At 37.9% G+C, this 16615-nt stretch overlaps 1 protein-coding gene across 3 annotated transcripts in view; it reads left to right on the forward strand.

Moving 5' to 3' along the window:
• The window catches only part of TSC22D1 (TSC22 domain family member 1), a 91437-nt gene that overhangs the window by 39237 nt on the left and 35585 nt on the right, over positions 1-16615 (forward strand). The window contains exon 1 of one of the 3 annotated variants that reach the window (XM_041466899.1): positions 16399-16418. The exons of the other annotated variants lie outside the window; for them this stretch is intronic. The gene's annotated coding sequence lies outside the window, so the exon portion shown is untranslated. Of the gene's footprint in view, positions 1-16398; positions 16419-16615 lie in introns of those variants that run through there. 3 annotated transcript variants of the gene reach the window in all.

Consider the following 16615-nt stretch of genomic DNA (forward strand, 5'->3'; position numbering starts at 1 on the left):
GTGGTTCAGACTGTTATATTTGTAAAGCCTTTTCCACTTATATTAAAATTATTAGAAACAATATTAATAAAGGTTCTTGTGAAAATGGTATTTAGACTTCTACCTTGCTGGATTTACTTAAAAATAAATTTGAGCCAAAATGTCACAATGGATAATATGGGAAGTAGTGTACCTTTTGAGGTTTCCTGTGGCTTTGTGTCACAAAGAAGTGTGTTGGAACTGTTGAGAGCTATAAAAGTGGAAATCTTAGATTTTTCTTTAAGAATGAGGAGTTGTTTGTTAGAAAGCAGAAAGCTTTTAATCGTTCCCCCTAAGGGATTCTGTAGTCAAACTTAATTGAATGTCTAGCAAGATCTCAAATAAAAACCTTCTGCTTGGCAGTAGCGAACAGCACACACATGTCTGTGCACTTGTGTTGTTCTCACTATAGGAAATTAGTTTTGAAGAATAGGACTTAGTTCTAATGTTCGGATTAGGAAAGGGGAAAGTTTTGTTCTGAAGCGGAGTGTGAGAATAGGAGGCAGGAGGGTGTACAGACTGGCAGTAGGTGAAGAGCACTTTCATTTTTCTGTTTTCTACTTCTGGCAGTTGAAGTAAACTAGCCAGATGCTTATACTTGAATCCAATTAATTTCTTAAATAAGTTGCCACAAAATATTGTTTTTTAACTGATACTTAGATCTTTTGTTAAATTCACCAGCTTATTTAAATTACTCAATAGTCTTAACATAGCCCTGAGGCTACTGCTTCATGGCAGTTGTCACTTCTTACTATTCTGGAATGCACTGCAGTCCTAGTACATTCTAAAAATAATTGTTCAGATGGTGCTGTTTAAGTACATACTTATGTAGTGAGCCATTTTCACTGGACTTTCTGAAATTGACTTTCTGTTGGATGGCTTTTTAATATCTTATTTTGCTGTGATTATCAAACTTGTTTGTCTTGATGCTTCTGTGGTTATTGAGTAAAGTGCTGAATTTATAACCTAGTATTTTTAGAGAACTGATAGTCATGTGCCTGTGTTAAACTATGCAAGCACAGTAACATTTGTTAACTTTGAAGTTTAAAAATAAATCAGTTTGTATCAAATTCGGTCCTATTATAATATGTGGAAATATGTGGTGAACTTAAAATTGAGTAGTTGTTACAGATATAGACATGAATTGTGTACTGAACAGAAGTAATCTAGACCTTAACAGCTGAAGATCTGTGGGTCTCAGAAATTAATTCTAACATCTGTGACTAGAGTTTTGTGCCAGCAGTGCTTTTAGTTGAAAATATACCTGGTTTTCAAATTTCTAGTCCATTTAAGGTCTGATATCCTTTGTGCCTTAATAGGTATACTTACACTTGCCTCAGCCACAGTTTTTGGTCATTTTGTTCTGTAGTAGGTAAATTTAGGACTGTCAAATACTTTTGAAACAGGCACTGAGAACTGTTTATGTTACTGTCTCAGTTCTTAAAATGGCTTTACTCCTCCCCATCACAATTAGGAAACCAAACCACCAAAACAAAAGCAAAAACCAAACTAAAAAGCCTGTTGCAGTTCTACAGTTATTTTGATATTTGTCTATCTCCGTAGTGTTAGCATGTTTCTGTCGTGCTCTGAGTTTTACAGTTGGACTCCTGGGTTCTTGATACATCCTTAGAACAATAACTCATGCCTTTGTGTTACTAAATAATAAAAATACCTGAAAAAAATTTATTCTTGTTTATATTGTACTTGCCATGAGTGTATGTATTGAGTGTATTCTGACAAACTATGGAATGCCAGGAAATGTGGAAAAACACTTTATTATTTCAGAGGTTTTTAATGCCTGGTACTAACAATTTCGGAAAACAGGCATATGATGGTCCTATTTTTTCTCTTTCTACTCTCTTAAAGATTTCTTTGAGCATTTGAGCTGCCTAACTCACTTCACGTAATCCTTTCTGTCTTCTTGACCAGATACCAGCTCCTCCTAATTGTTTCATAGCCAGTTAATAAAATCATGGCTTTTGACACTGTTTTGCCTGTCCCAGAAGAGCTGTCTTGTTTAACTTGAAAGTTTTGCTTTCTCCTTTTCACCTTCTGTCCACCCTTTGTGGCTTATGCTGCAGCTCTTTCTCTATTACAGGATGCTTTGAGGAAATACCCTGTAAAGATCAGCAAATTTGGGGGAAATTCTTGCTGATGTTGCTACTTCAACCAGAGCTAAACTGGTCATTTGTGCTAGAGATGCTTTGTCAGTTTGGTTTCAGGAAGGGAGATGTATAAAAAAGTGTTATTTTTGTAAACCAGAAAATTATTTTGATTTTATAAACAAGAAAGTGGGACTAAAGAGCATAGGTCCTTGGGTGTTTGTATCCCTTTGCTTTACACTGAGGAGGTGGGTAACAAAACATGAACAATTTTATGTGATTTTCTGAAAGCCAGACTTGTTCCTTCAGCAGTGGTGTTAAGTTGGATTTCATTCTTTCAGTCCAGTTTGCAGGATATAGGGATTTGAGCAGGTAACAGTGTCAAAAATATTTTTCAGATCTTTTTTTAATTGAGGAAAGTAGGCTTATACCTTGGTTTATCAGACATGAAAGCATCCCTGAGTTTTGAAAGAATGAATGTGATTTAGGGGTAAGTTTAGAAAATGTGTTTTTAACTGAAAGCTGGAAAAAGGCATTTTCTGAAAGCAGTGGTGACTAATGGTTGAACCATTCCAGTTTGTTTGTTGCATGGACTTTGAGAAGAATTGGCGGCTGCACGGCTCCTAGGACAGGTCCGTAAGTTGATGTCAGCAACGTGAGGTGAGTTGGTGGGTTGTTGCAGGAATTGCTCTGTTTTACTATTTAACTTGAGTTGTCAGTTTAAATACCATATTAAGTTTGTGGTTGTTTTGCTGATGACAGTGACACTTCCCTGATCACTTGCTAATTTTTTAAGAATATAAATGTACTGTTCTCCTGAACTCTTCTGTATTGTATTGTTTTGTTTCCCTGGTTGCTCTCACATGAGTGGCTTTGCTTTCTCCCTGGTAGAAAGTGATGTTTCTTGTTTTTTCCATGTACTGAAGAAGTGGAGGTCAGGCAAATGTATGGGTTTTAGTCTGGTGTTAAACAGTAAGTGAAGAAATTGCACCTTGCACAGATGGGTGTCACTTTCCTGGGGGTAAGATAAAATATTATCTTGAGAGAGGGTTGTAGGAGGTTGCACAGTAAAGGAGGTGTATGGCCTTTGGTGGTTTTCTTCAACCATTGTAACCATACCAGTATCTGACCTCCTCTTGCCAGATTCAGGTTAAGATATCACCTGTAATTCTGAAGAAAATAACTTTTAAATAAATAACTTGTATGGTTATAAATGGATTTAATGAGATCATAATTGGCCTTCGAAGATAGAAATGTGATTTACATAGATTTTCTCAAACTATAATTTTGTCCTGACTTAAACTGAAGTTCCATCATTGGATGGAATTACTTTAGAGCTCACATTAAAGCATCCTTATCCATTTGAATGTTTCAGAGGAATTTCCACATACCTGCTGCTGATGTGTTTAGAGCTTTTCAGAACAGTAAAATTTGAACTGTTTTTGAAAATGGTTTCCTGGTCTCTGGTAGTGCTTTGTATTAGATGAGAAAGCATGAAAAATTGATTTGCAAAATCTTTGTGTGCATATATAAACAATGGAGAGATGAAATCAGACGGAAATCTGTAAGAGTAAATGAAGAACAGCTGACATCAGCACAGCTGCTACGTACAGATGGAATGGAATCCTGGGTGACTTCAGGATTACAGTGAAATTGAAGCTTAGTTGGATACTGGAACAGCACAGGAACTGGACTTACAAGCAGCTAGCTAATGTAGGAACTCTCCCTTAACAGGCAATAGCCTTGACAGAAAATCACTTGAAGCAGCTAAGTCTTTTTTCCCCGCTATAGGTAATGATAGAAAAGTCTGGACTCATAGATTTATAGCTTGTGTGGTTAGGTTCTCTGGTGTATAATAGAGTATAAGTGCTGATTTGAAGCTTTATTATGCCTTGGGCACTAGTTGTGTTTATCACCTAGTGGTGTCTGAAACCTGAGTTAATATTAAGGGGAAGAAAGCAGGGGCAAGTTGGAAGGGCTTCTGAACTTATACATTTATTCTTATGTAACTTTTTAAGACCTGTCATACTTTGGCAGCTGCAACACTTGCAGCTGCTCAAAATTAGGAACAGGTTAGGAATTAGGTTAAAAAATTGGTAAGAACATAGGAGTAAGGATATTCAAAGGAAGAACTTATATTAGTTTCTTTCCTAATAAATTAAGAGTGGTGATAAAAATGAAAATATGCTATACATCAAAAGCAAGTATCTGTTTTCTTGTATTAGTGCTAAATTTTATTGTAAATTTTTAGCTATTCTTCCCTATTCTTGCATCAGTTCTGGATATTTCTCCTATTTATCCCTTTTCAATGAGTACCCTAGTCAGGTCTTTAATACTTCCTTTTTAACTAGCTCAGAACTGTTGGCTTTTTTAATAAAGCAGCTTGCAAATGAGAACAATGAACAGTAATGCTACATTTGTTCAGAGAATAAAAACTTCTGTTCCCATGTCAGTCTTCACATCATTCTCCAAAAAGACATGCTACTTGGAAGACCTGACTGTATCTCCAGTGCTAGCAGTCAAACCAGTGCTTCCAGTGTGGCAGTACTGAAGCTACAGGGCATTTTGCTTGTCTCTCCAGGTAACATTTACAGCCAAATTCCTGCTTGTAGTTGAACTCAAGTTACTGTTTCAGATTAATTTGCTGCCTCCTTCAAAGACTTTTTTAAAGCTGTAATTTTGGTGACAGTGTAATAATGATACAAAAGGCGATCTGTGCTCCTTGCTCATTCTATACAAATTTGCCGGTTCAACATTTTTTTTGGGCTTTAGCACCACATATGAATGGATGAGATAAATCTCGGATCTTCACTTGCCATTGCTCTTAAGCAGTGAATGGTTTGTATTGCCACATTTTGTCACCCTGAACTGCCATCTGTTTTGTGTCCCTCCTTAAGCGCCTGCTGTTTCAAAATCTGGCCTGTTTTTTTGAATCTGTGTACATTTTTTCCTAAAGAAATTCTCCTTTCTACCGTTCTGTAAATACCAAAGTATATGCAAGATGTTATGGCTTGACTAGCTGTTCCTATTTGGTTCTTAGCACAGAAGACAGAATTAGATTTGAGATGTTTGAGAACCACATTGTGTAATCCTTTGGTTTAGTGAATAGTCTCATCAGTTTGACTGACCTGTGACATTGACTTAGTCTCAGGTCACTACTTTTTGGAACTTTGTTTTTATGTGGACTTCACTGCAATAAATTATGTAGTGACTGGCCTTCTGTGAGGCAGGTATTCTTGTTGCCTGAAGGATTTTTTTTCTGCACTACCTAAAAGAAAATACAACAAATCTGCTAAAGCCCTGTATTTATTCCCCCTTCTTTGCTTCTGTGTTTGCTCATTAATTTCTGACACAATTAAGAGGTTTATTTACTTAGCAAACTCCATCCACCATTTGGAGAATCCATGCAGGTTAGATAAGCCTGGAAAATTAATTGCTTTCAGTATGATCCATTACTTAATTTACAAAGTACATTAATATCAATAAAGCCTCACCCTGTATCACAATATAGGAATTTACCTTTCACCCTAAAATTACAGTGACTGTAATGTGATATAAATGCTGTTCCCATCTATTCCCTCAAACCTGAACTTCAGCTTAGTCTGTATAAAATTCAGAATGTAATTGTTTTTTCCTTTTTCTCTCTATGCCAAGAAAGAGACTTTGCTTATTATATGAGACCATTGGTTGGTGTTTCAATACCAACATAACTAATTTGTTTTATAAGGCAAGGAATTTTATTTACACCCCAAATGAATGTCATTTCCTCATTTGCACCTAAAGTTAAAGATTGTTCCCTCAAAATTCTGACTTAAACATAGTCTGTCATACAAGGATTTTGCTATGGCAGAAATCCCCCTAAGGTAGAGTTTTGGGATCTGTAGTGTAAAGTATGGTGTAATGTGTAATACAATATCTCTTCTTAACATGACACAAAAATAATTACCTTCAGAGACTGGGGACTGTACCCTGTTGGGTTTTTTCCTCACAGTTTGAGGTGTTTTAGAAAGGAATAATTTGTACCTGTGAACGGTGTGAAGCTTTGTTAGTGAAGACCACCATTTTTTAATAAACCCTCTGCCCTTGTTGCCTAGTGTTACTTAGCACACTGACCTTATTTTTTTTTGACTGTGTTTGTAGTAGTGTCTTCTTCATCTTAAGACAGTAAAAAGATTTTTTTTTTGTTAAATATTTGAATGTTTATATGTGGTTTTTTTTTACTGTGCTGTTAGTGACAGCTTCACCTGTGAGTTTGTTAGCCTTTTGCTAAATGAAAACATTCTTACAGATATAGGAACTAGGTATATATTTTTAGTGGTTTTTTTTTAATAAACATTGTGCTCTTGTCTATAGAAGTGGTCAATTAAACACAGATATCTTAATAAACAACTGCTTCATGGCACTAGGCATTTATAGTGACCTTTAAAATGAAAGCTAAACCCTAAATAAGCTCAAACTAAAGCAACTAACATGACTGCCTGCAAAAAAACACACTAAGATAATGAGTTCTGTGAGGATTCTGGGAGAAGCAATTCCAGTGGTCATAAGGAGGCTGGGTTAAAGATGCAGATGATTACTTTTAAAGTGAGATCATTTAGTGAGAGAGGATATTGTTTTCTTCAGCTCCAAACCCCATTACTTTTGGTATCTTTTTAAGTGCTTAGTAAATTAAAAAAATGAACTTGTGTCAACTCTAAGCTCCTGCAGCTTGTAAGAGTAAGTTGGAGTGTTGAATCTGTTTTGTCTGTGGAAATGCGATTATATGTCTGTATATAAACAGATCCATAGCTATGTCTGTTTCTACAGTTAGAGCAAGTTAGTGTGGAATATAATTTTTGTAAACAGCTTTGGGAATTTAGAATTTCTATTTCTTCCATTTGATTTTAAAGACTATCAAACCCAGCCTCTACTAATTAAGTACTAAGGGCTTTAAAATGACTTTCCCCCAGCTTTTCAAAACAGTGTTATTATACTGCAGTTATTTAGTTTTTGATGATTCAGGTCATAATAATAATTGATAATGTCAAAGGGTTTGTCCCCACAAGGAGTAGTGATCACCCTCTGCAGCAGGGGTGTCCCTCTGTCACTACATGGGCTGTTGAAGCTTTTTTTGCCATCTGTTACTTCTATGTGCTGATTTTTTGACTTGACCTGAATGCTCCTGACCTGTAATGGCGGTGAGGTTTAAATGCTGAGCACAGACTGATTAACAAGGCATTAAGCCAGTTAGTTCTTTCCTTTTAAAATAAAGTATTAATGTGCTTTTGGTGGTCACTGGTGTGCATTACAAGTTAAAGAAATAGCTTATCTAAGCAGTGTGGATTTCTAAATCATTTGAAGTTTTTGGTGGCTTTAGTCCTCAGTCTTAAACTGTGGAGTTCACAGAAATTAAGATGCTGAATTTGCTTGCTCATGGTAGCTGTTGCAGTATTGAACAACAGTTATGTTACTAACTTGTTTAAAGAAGAAGGTTTTAAGTGAGTTTGTGTAAGCCTTGCTCTGTAAGTGTGGTTTTTAGAAGGGATTTTCCTGTTTTATAAAACCGCTAGATTCACTAGGCAAGGGAGTGGCATTGCCACTGCTGTGGCTTAGTACCTGAGTGCTAGTTCAGTGAAACTTGAGATAAAGTGGGCTAGGGTTTGAGGAAGATGAGAGTCATGTCCTCTAGATGGTACTGAAATAACACGACCTACAACCTAATTTTTCCATGCTATCTAAACTTCAGATATGGTGCACTTTGAGTATTTCTCAGTTACAACCATAACAATGCATAAGATGAAGACCAAAAGTCACACTGCAGGGGAAAATAAATTTAAATCCTTATGCTTTAGAAGTAGTTCCAATGCTGAAGATTAAACTAAACGTTTCTGCTTTGAGAAGGTGCTTTTTAGTCCTGAGGCCATCTGTAAAAAAGATTTCTCATAAAAAAAATAGATGATCTTACATTAATCTAAGAGGATTAATTAATACCACTCTTAATTTAATGGAATTGTAGAATATTCAAGTAGGAATTGACCCACAAGTGCTCTGTGGGGAAGACATAAGAATTCTGTATGGCTTTAACAGAGGACCTGTTACTGCAGCGCAGCCTCCTTGAGAGGTGGCTGCTGAATTTTCATGGAGGTGTTGTGGTGCTCATGGATAGACGGATATTATCCAACACAGTTACCAACTTGTGGCATCTTAATCTCTTAGGACTTGTTTTGATTTATGCTGTTGTGAGTTGGTGTACTCTTGAAGGACATGCTGGCATTCCTGGTTGACATAGTCGCCTGTTGTATGTCTTGCAAATGATGGAGAACCTTCTGACTCTAAACGTGTGCTTAATTAGCGTTGCTGTTACTTGGAAGGGTGGCAGTGCACAGGGCAGTGCTTTTCCCCCAAGTGCTGTGTTGAGCAGTCCTGCTTGTGCTGTTAACTGGGTCTGTTCTAACATCTCACTTGGAGCATATTAACAGGTTTTGGATTATACTAAACCTATTTGTTACAGTATGTTAGAGTAGATGTTTAGTTGGGGCATGTGTAGGGAGAAGACGCAGACTTCAGAAGAGGCTAAGAGTTCCTGGGAACTCTTAACAATTGTGTAAGACTTGGTACAATAAACACAAGTACTCCAGGTTTATCTTGGCACTCTCTCCAGCTGTGTATCTTTTGTGTGAAAGGTCATTAGTCACGTTTCTGGATGCCAGAATAGGATAGAGAATTTTATTGCTTGCAGGTGGTGCTTCACATGCAGAAATAAATGATTTCTGCTCATGCAGTTACGCGACAATGTTACACAGCTTGGTTGTAACTTTTAAATTGTGCTAACACACATCTGAGGTTGGAGTTCTTGGGTTTGACCAGTCCTTTTCCTAAAGCTTATTTTGATGTTATGTAGACCAACTAAAAGTTCTTAACAGGTTAGTCGTTACAACAAAGGAATCACAATTTACTGAAGAAATCTACTGCTATCTTGCTGATGGCCTTTTAAAGTAGGATTGAAAGTGCAAGTCAGTATAGGAAATGGCCTCTGAGCCATAAAGACTTTTTTTCCTTCCATCATATGTATGCTTTGAACCAAATACCATACTCATAATTTTTACATGAAAGGAGAGTCTGCGCAAAGAGTAGTTAAAATAATGTTGATGTAACAGACTCATGGTGGTCAGTCATTCCCTCTGTAATCTGAGTGCTGAAATCTCAGCAGTTTGACAGTTTTAAAGTTTGTGTTTCTCTGATCATCATCACAGAAATTGATAACATTCTCTTTTTTCAGTAATATTTCCCTCTGAGGATTTTAGGCCATGCATAACTACTGCATCTATCTAAAGATAATTTTATGGAAGGCCTCTTGTCATGCCTTCATGTTATCATGGTGATACTCAAGTTTCAGCATAGTTGGATGTGTCAGGACTTAGCTGTCTAATTAATTAGACATTAATTTTGGCCCTACTTGTTATTTTGAAAATGGCATTAAACTCGTACAAATTTGATGCTATCACATTCAAATTCTAAAGGTATCCTAGTCTATCAGTATGTAAGTAGTTCTCCACTGACACTGATGGTGGGAGTTTTGTTTCCATTCTCTTTTATTGTTATATTGAAGTATAATGTAGGTTTATGATAGGATTTAAAAACCCATGACTGTTAATCTGAGTAAGCATATATAATGTACTTAAAAGCTTCTGTCTGTCTTGTATCACTTCCTTCTGACTCTCCCTGGAAAAAGATTCAAACATTCAAAGAAGTCGTCTCTAGAATACCTTACATTTTAACCTAGAGACAGAATTAATGTATAGTCCATTATCCACAGAGACTTTAGGTCTGTTTGATGCCAGGTAATGCTATTATATAAATATTAAATGTGTATTGTTTTATGAAAGTGTTTAACCTGAATAAGCTATTATTCTGCTTGGAATCTGTTTTTGTTAATGAGCAGTGCATGTTAAGTAGACATTGTGGGGCTGGAGAGGTAGGGAGTTTTTCTTTTCTCTGTCCTTTCTCTTCAGCCTTACTCTTTCTACTTCTGATTCTTGCTGATAGCCAAAATTCTAAGAGCATTGCCCTGGAAGTATTTTCCTTTTTAAAAAGGGTAGCAATATTCTTCTGTTTTGGCAGCCCACTTCCACTTGGTGGGTAGGACATTGTTCGTGTCACTTCTTCCTCCCTCTGCCCCAGCTGTTGTATTGTTGACTTTGCAAGCAAACTGAAACTTCCTCTCTCATGTTTAATATAGAAAGGAGATTGTCTGTCCTAGGACCTTCCCAAACCATGCTAACATTTTTGCAAAAGCAGCTTAAATCTGTTGTCTTATCCTCTTGCGTGAGATTTTTTGCGCTTATATCTGTGTTGAGCTTTAGGCTGCAAACAGTGATGCTACAGCTTCCCTGGTAATAGTTCAGGTGGGAAATTAATGATCATGAGGGAAAGATCAAACCAAAAAATAAGGCACTTAGTTAGGAATGTCTGGTATAACCTAAGCATATGGCTGTGTGGGCGGCCATAGACTTTTCGGAGCTCCGTGTTTAGAAAACCTGCCTAACTAATATTTGGATGATTCTCTAGCTAGTAGAGCATTCAATTCCAGACACTTGGTAATCGGAATTTTTGTAGTCATGCCCACCGCTCCAAATTCCTGTCATTCATCTGTCTATTTTAATGTGTCTCTTGTGGAGTAGTTGTAGAATTACCCACTGTTTTGACCTGACAAATGGGAATATGTGAGCTCCTCCTGCTGCTGTTCAGCTGGTGTGTGGCTGCTTACACCATTGAAGTGAGATGATGCTTCTTCATGGAAAGATGGGGCATAGTTATATGCTGACTCTTGCTGTATGTTTGACCTTTCCATAGCAGTGACAGACAGGGTTTCAGCTCATCACTGCAGTGTTGAGAGTGTTTTGTTTATTCAGTCAGATTTTCAAAGCCCCTCACTGAAGTTAAGCCTTTACAAACTTGCTCCCGTACAAAAGCCTGTTTTACTTGCCCTTAGTGGGCTTGCCCAGCCATGCTTCCTCCCTCAGCTTGTCTGGCCAAGCTCACTGCTCCCTCAGAATGTGAATTTCTGTAGAATGTTTTGCACAAGGCAGTGAGCCATTTAACAGCGAGACTTGGGAAACAGTGTGTTAAAAGTTATCAAGAATAGTAGCTCTTCTGCTAGGTTATACATTGTCATTGAGATCAAATAGTTTGGAAGTAGTGAGGTTTTCATTCAAATAAAACATGCTTTTCAGAGAAAATGGAAAGGAAAAAGGGTCTGAAAGAGCTGTCACATCATGTACTGGTGACAGTACAGGCTTACTGGAGAAGACAGGCTTACTGGAGAAGACAATATTTAGGAGGCAGTGGAAGAGGATCACCTCATGTACTGGTGAAGGAGAGCACAGGCTTACTGGAGAAGACAATATTTAGGAGGCAGTGGAAGAGGACAGCTTTTTACTCGGAACATAAAAACCCAGCTCTGCTTCCTCTTTGTCTGTTCCTCTTCCATTTTCTAATTAATTCTTTTTCTTCTGACTAACTCTCTTTTTCTGTACATGAACAGATTTTCATTTTGCAGCTACTGTAGCCACTAGGTAAGAAGTGATGAGTTCTCTCACCTTCTAATCATAAAATGGTGTTTCATGAATTCCAGATGATGTCTGCAGTTCTAGTTCTGCCTTGCTGAGCTGCTGTCTAATTAAAAATTCAGCTTTCCTCTTATCTCCTATACAACCCAAACCTCCCATATTTTTAAATCTCTTTACAGTTCAAATTTCTTAAATACTAGTGGTGAACGAGTTTTTGTCATCCAGTGATTTGGATAATTTATCAAAAGTTTTAAAAACCTGTTCAGTGTTAGTTAGATGTGTAATTCTGTGAATTGTGAATTTAAAGAGTTGAAAGTCATTTATTTGCTGATAGACAGTGCTATGCAAATACTGTATGGTAGATCATTCAGTTGCTTAGCAATAACATTAACAGTCATGAGTGTTTATAAAGCAAATATAATACGATATTGTCAACAAGGTATGTGGTACATTTTGTATTACTTAAGTGTCCTGATAACTGTTGGAAAGCGCTTATTAGGATTACACATGAGCCAGCACCTGACACTTAAGAGCAACAACTTGAATAAGTAAATCTGATAAATTATGTGCCTGTGTTTTTTAATCTAAAACACAACTTGAAACAAGTGGTGAACATGAGGATTTTCCAAATACACTAGCTTTGAACTTTGAAATGTTACTTTCATGGCTTTGATAAATACTCTTGTAATGGCTTTGGATGTTCAGCCTCGAAATACTAAGGGTGATAGGTTATGTGATTAAAAGGCTTGTCTCCATGTGCACAGCAAAGCCCTGAGGCACAGCAGTGGGCAGGACAACCCGGTAACCTCGTCAGAGAAATGAGCCCCCTGACCTGGCTCCTGCCAGGGCTGTCACTGGAGATTACCAGCCCTTGGGGACCTGGGTGGCAGACATTTAACGGAGGTCAGCTTGCAGACTGGAAGGGGGTAGATGTAGATAAGAACATTTTGGAATTGTATGCAGCTCAGAATGGGATGTTTGGGAAGGGACAAGGTTGGGGTAAGGAGGGATTGGTGACTTTGTGGGGAATGAATCATGGGTAAAATAGAGTAAAGGGAGCTGCTTGTGTGTAAGCAGGTGGCTGGTCAGGATGTTTGTGAGGCCATGCCCTGGCCTCATCAGTGCAGTCTCATTAAACTCTAATTGTTTGATTGTGTAAGGGGCTCAGTACTGTGTGAGTGCCTGTAGGGGGTCCCAGTGCCAGCAGCTCGAGTCTGGCCATGGGTCACAAGGGCCCACGTGGTGGGGTCAGGTGAGGGGATGTTCATGGGGTGTGATGACTGAGAACAATGAAGCAGGAGAGGAGGCTTGGGAGTGGCCATGAAGTCCAGAAAAAAACCTGTGTGCATCTGTATGATACAGCTGCAGGAGCTGGGAGCCCGGGCCAAGTGCAGCAGAGACTCAGGGGTGTAGCTGAGACCCCGTTAGTGTGTGCATTTGTGCATGAAGGAGGCTCTGCGGGCCAGCTGCTGGGTAGAGAGGGTCCATGGCCACATCCCAGAGGGCTCTGTAATGAGTGTCTGCATGTTTGTGAGAGGGTCTCAGTACCAACACCTGGGGCCACGGGGGCTGGTGTGCCCTGTGCTGCTAGCTGGGCAGACCCCAGCTGCTGGGTGAACTGTGAGCGAGCCCAAGGGCAGCTCCAGGGCCGGTTATTCTGTGAGTACGTGTGCACATGTGTACGTTGTCTCCTAATGGACTTTCACCCCCAGCAGCGGGGAGCGGGAAGAGGATGTTGCTGCCGGCTCTATTTACCGAAGTGCTGAGTTTGCAGTGACCTGTGTTGCCAGACGTGTGTGTGCTGTGCACGTGTTTTGTGTGTGCCCGTGGGGAGCTGTGCTCAGCCTCACTAGCAGGCAGACCTTGGGGTGGGGAGCTGGGGCTGTGGCGCCTCTCTTGGGCTGCGGGATTTGGCAGCTGCTGCTCAAGGCGCCGAGGCTCTTTGAGAAATCTCTCCTTTTCAAAACTCAAAATGATCACCTGAGATAATTTACTGCACGAGATACTGATTCCAGTTTTCAAATGTACTGTGCTGGTGAAACACGTAAGAGAAATTGTAGTATAATGGGAAATAATTTCAGTGTAAAGACTTACAGAAACGGGGGCTTACAGAAAGTCAGAAGTCTGAGTGTACACCATTTATAACTAATTTAGAACATACGTATGATTTAGAATACAAAATCTGGTTTAAAATACAGCTATTAAGTATGGCATATGGTGTTAGACAGCACTGTTCCCCTGCTAGATCTCTACTTTTCAGACTGTTAATGAAATCTTTTTGGCATTACATTATCATTTATTTATGACTGTTGCACTTTGTTTTGAGGCAGCTTAGGCAAATTCAGATCTGACCTTGAAACCTTTTCTATGGGTCCTATATCTGACCTTGAAACCTTTTCTATGCATGTGTACCCTAAAGCAAAATCCATGCAAGCAGCACGTATTTAAGTGTCTCCCTTTTCTGGGATAGTTCTCTATTTTGATTTAGTAGAGGTTGCAAATTGTATTAAGTCTACAATAAGATTCTCTGGAATGATGTAAGAAGCTTCATCTGAAGGAAAGCCATCCTTTATAAAGCCCTCTAGATATTTAAACTGTTACTTAGTAATATTGTCTAAACTTATGTAAGTTGACAAGTTTCTAAAAAATACTTCGGTGAATTCTCTCGGCCACCTGTTTTGCTGGAGGGAATAGCTATCAGTAAAAAAAAAACCACAAAAAAACCCCAAAAAACCAAAACAAAATAAAAAAACCCCAAAAAACAACAACAACTCAAAAAAAAAAAACCCAAAAAAAAAAAAAAAAAAAAAAAAAGCCAACGCAACAACTTTGATACAGAAAACCAGGAAAATTGAAAAGCTACTTGAAGCAATCATGAGAATAAATGTTTGATGCTGTTGTGCTCTGTAAAGCTTCAGATACTGTGCTGCAAGGCTGTTTCAAAATGTCACAGGCACTGTGTAAATAGGTTGGTAGTATATTCAGCCATATTCTTGTGCCCTGATACACTTGTCCCCTTTTTTATTTATTTTGTTCTTAAAATGAGCTCAGACCTCTGAAGAAGCTCACATTAGACATTTGGCATCATTCTTAATATCTCATCTATTTTAAAGCAACTGATGTAGGGAGAAAATGAGCAATGGTTTGCTTCGTACCAAGTACACACCGGTAAAAAATCAGAATAGCTTGTGCTGTTTGAGAAATGGTATGTAGCCCAGTGGCTGAAGACTGATGTAACACAGTAAAAAAGAGAGTTAAAGGTCTCTGATATCTTAATGTGGAGTAAGTTAATGCAATATATAAAAGCTGGGGGGGTTACTGAATCTGGAAAGAATGAATTCATTCAAAATATGTAGGTTGGAATGCCTGCATCATGAAGATGGAAGGAAGGGTCCTCTGCTGAACTTAAAAGAATTTAGATGAATTTTTGAAAACTAGAAGTGCCTTATCTTTAAGTAAAAAAGCCAAACAGATACTAATTTCAGCAGCAGAATATTTTGGAAAGAACATGTTATGCAAACCAAGTTTCTAAGGAGTCTGTAAGCAAAACAAGAGTTTAAGACCTGATACACAAAATGATTCATGTTCTACTGCAATTAATTATTGGGGGTATGTGTGTTATCAATTATCTAGTGTAAAGGATTATATTTAATCTTGAACAGATCCTTGTGTGAGAGTTTAGAAAGACTGGCATTCAGCCTTGTGTGACACCAGTGTATTGGAAACAAGATTTTGCAGTTCAGATGACCTGTAATGTTCTGGCTCCGGCTGCTAAATATGGGTCAGATCTTTGAGAGCTGAGGAAAGGTCTGAGTTTTGGGCAACAGAGAGCTGATGAAACAATTGTGGTGCCTGATTTTGGTTTTTGTTTGTTTGCTGAGGATTATAATGGACACAGCCTTTGTGTATTCTTTCACTATGGGTCCACAGTGCTTTTAATTTGTTTTGTTTCCTGGCTCACTTAACAGGTGACTTCCTGAGAAGTCACTGGCAACTGAATACTGTGGCTCTGTTATAGGATTAAAACTTTGATTCAGAAGTCATTAGCTTCATCCTCTTTGACCACTAAATACTGAAATAAATGTTTTCCATATTATGTTCTGTGAGCTTCTACAAGATACAACTTGACTTCTAACGTGTGTTAGTATTCAGTTGTAATTAAAAAAGGATAGGTCACTTACCTGAATACTTAGATAAGGACTTTTTTCTTGTCTATGTAGTGTCTGCTTTCTGATTAGTCACTTTAAAATGCAAAACACTGGGGTATGGGAACAAATGTCTGCAGTGATTCTGGATGCAGTTTCATGATAATATTTTCCCTTCTACTTGTTAACATAGTTGCATGTCTATTCCTGCCTCCACTGGTCTTACAAAGCTATTGGTTCTTTCCTATTCCTGTTTGCCAAAAAGTCTTAGGCTAAATTAGTTGATGAAAATGTCTCTATTTTGCTGATGCTGAGTCAGAAGTGTTTATTTAAAGATGATGAATTTAGTAATCATCAAACCATGTTTAAATCATCAGGAATGCTAATTATAGATCATCCAGCCTATATTTTTCAAATCCTTAATGACTTGAAGTCCAAATCCTCCTTGTTTATGTTAATAATAAATGCATTGGTTTCAGTTGGAAGTAGGTGACTGTAGTTCACAAAAGATAAAAGTACTAATTACGAGGATGAAAACATAAAACTTCTTTCCCATGATATGGAGGGGAGAGAAGCTGAAGTTCTCTTTTTACATGTCTTTTAGGGTAAGAAAGGAATAAAAATATTTCGAGATTTTTCAAGCTATATATATGTGGGGTTTTGTTTGTTTTTTGGGTTTTTTTTTATTTGTTTGTTTATGATGCTTTCCTGTGTTTTGATATATTTTGGATATTTATTCTGCCTGATTGGTAAGGGTTTTTTCTTCATTTTCATGGCTTCTGTTAGCATTTTTATTATCTAA

This window comes from Pyrgilauda ruficollis, unplaced genomic scaffold (assembly GCF_017590135.1).
Source record: "Pyrgilauda ruficollis isolate IOZ18807 unplaced genomic scaffold, ASM1759013v1 scaffold20, whole genome shotgun sequence".
Lineage (NCBI taxonomy): Eukaryota > Metazoa > Chordata > Aves > Passeriformes > Passeridae > Pyrgilauda > Pyrgilauda ruficollis.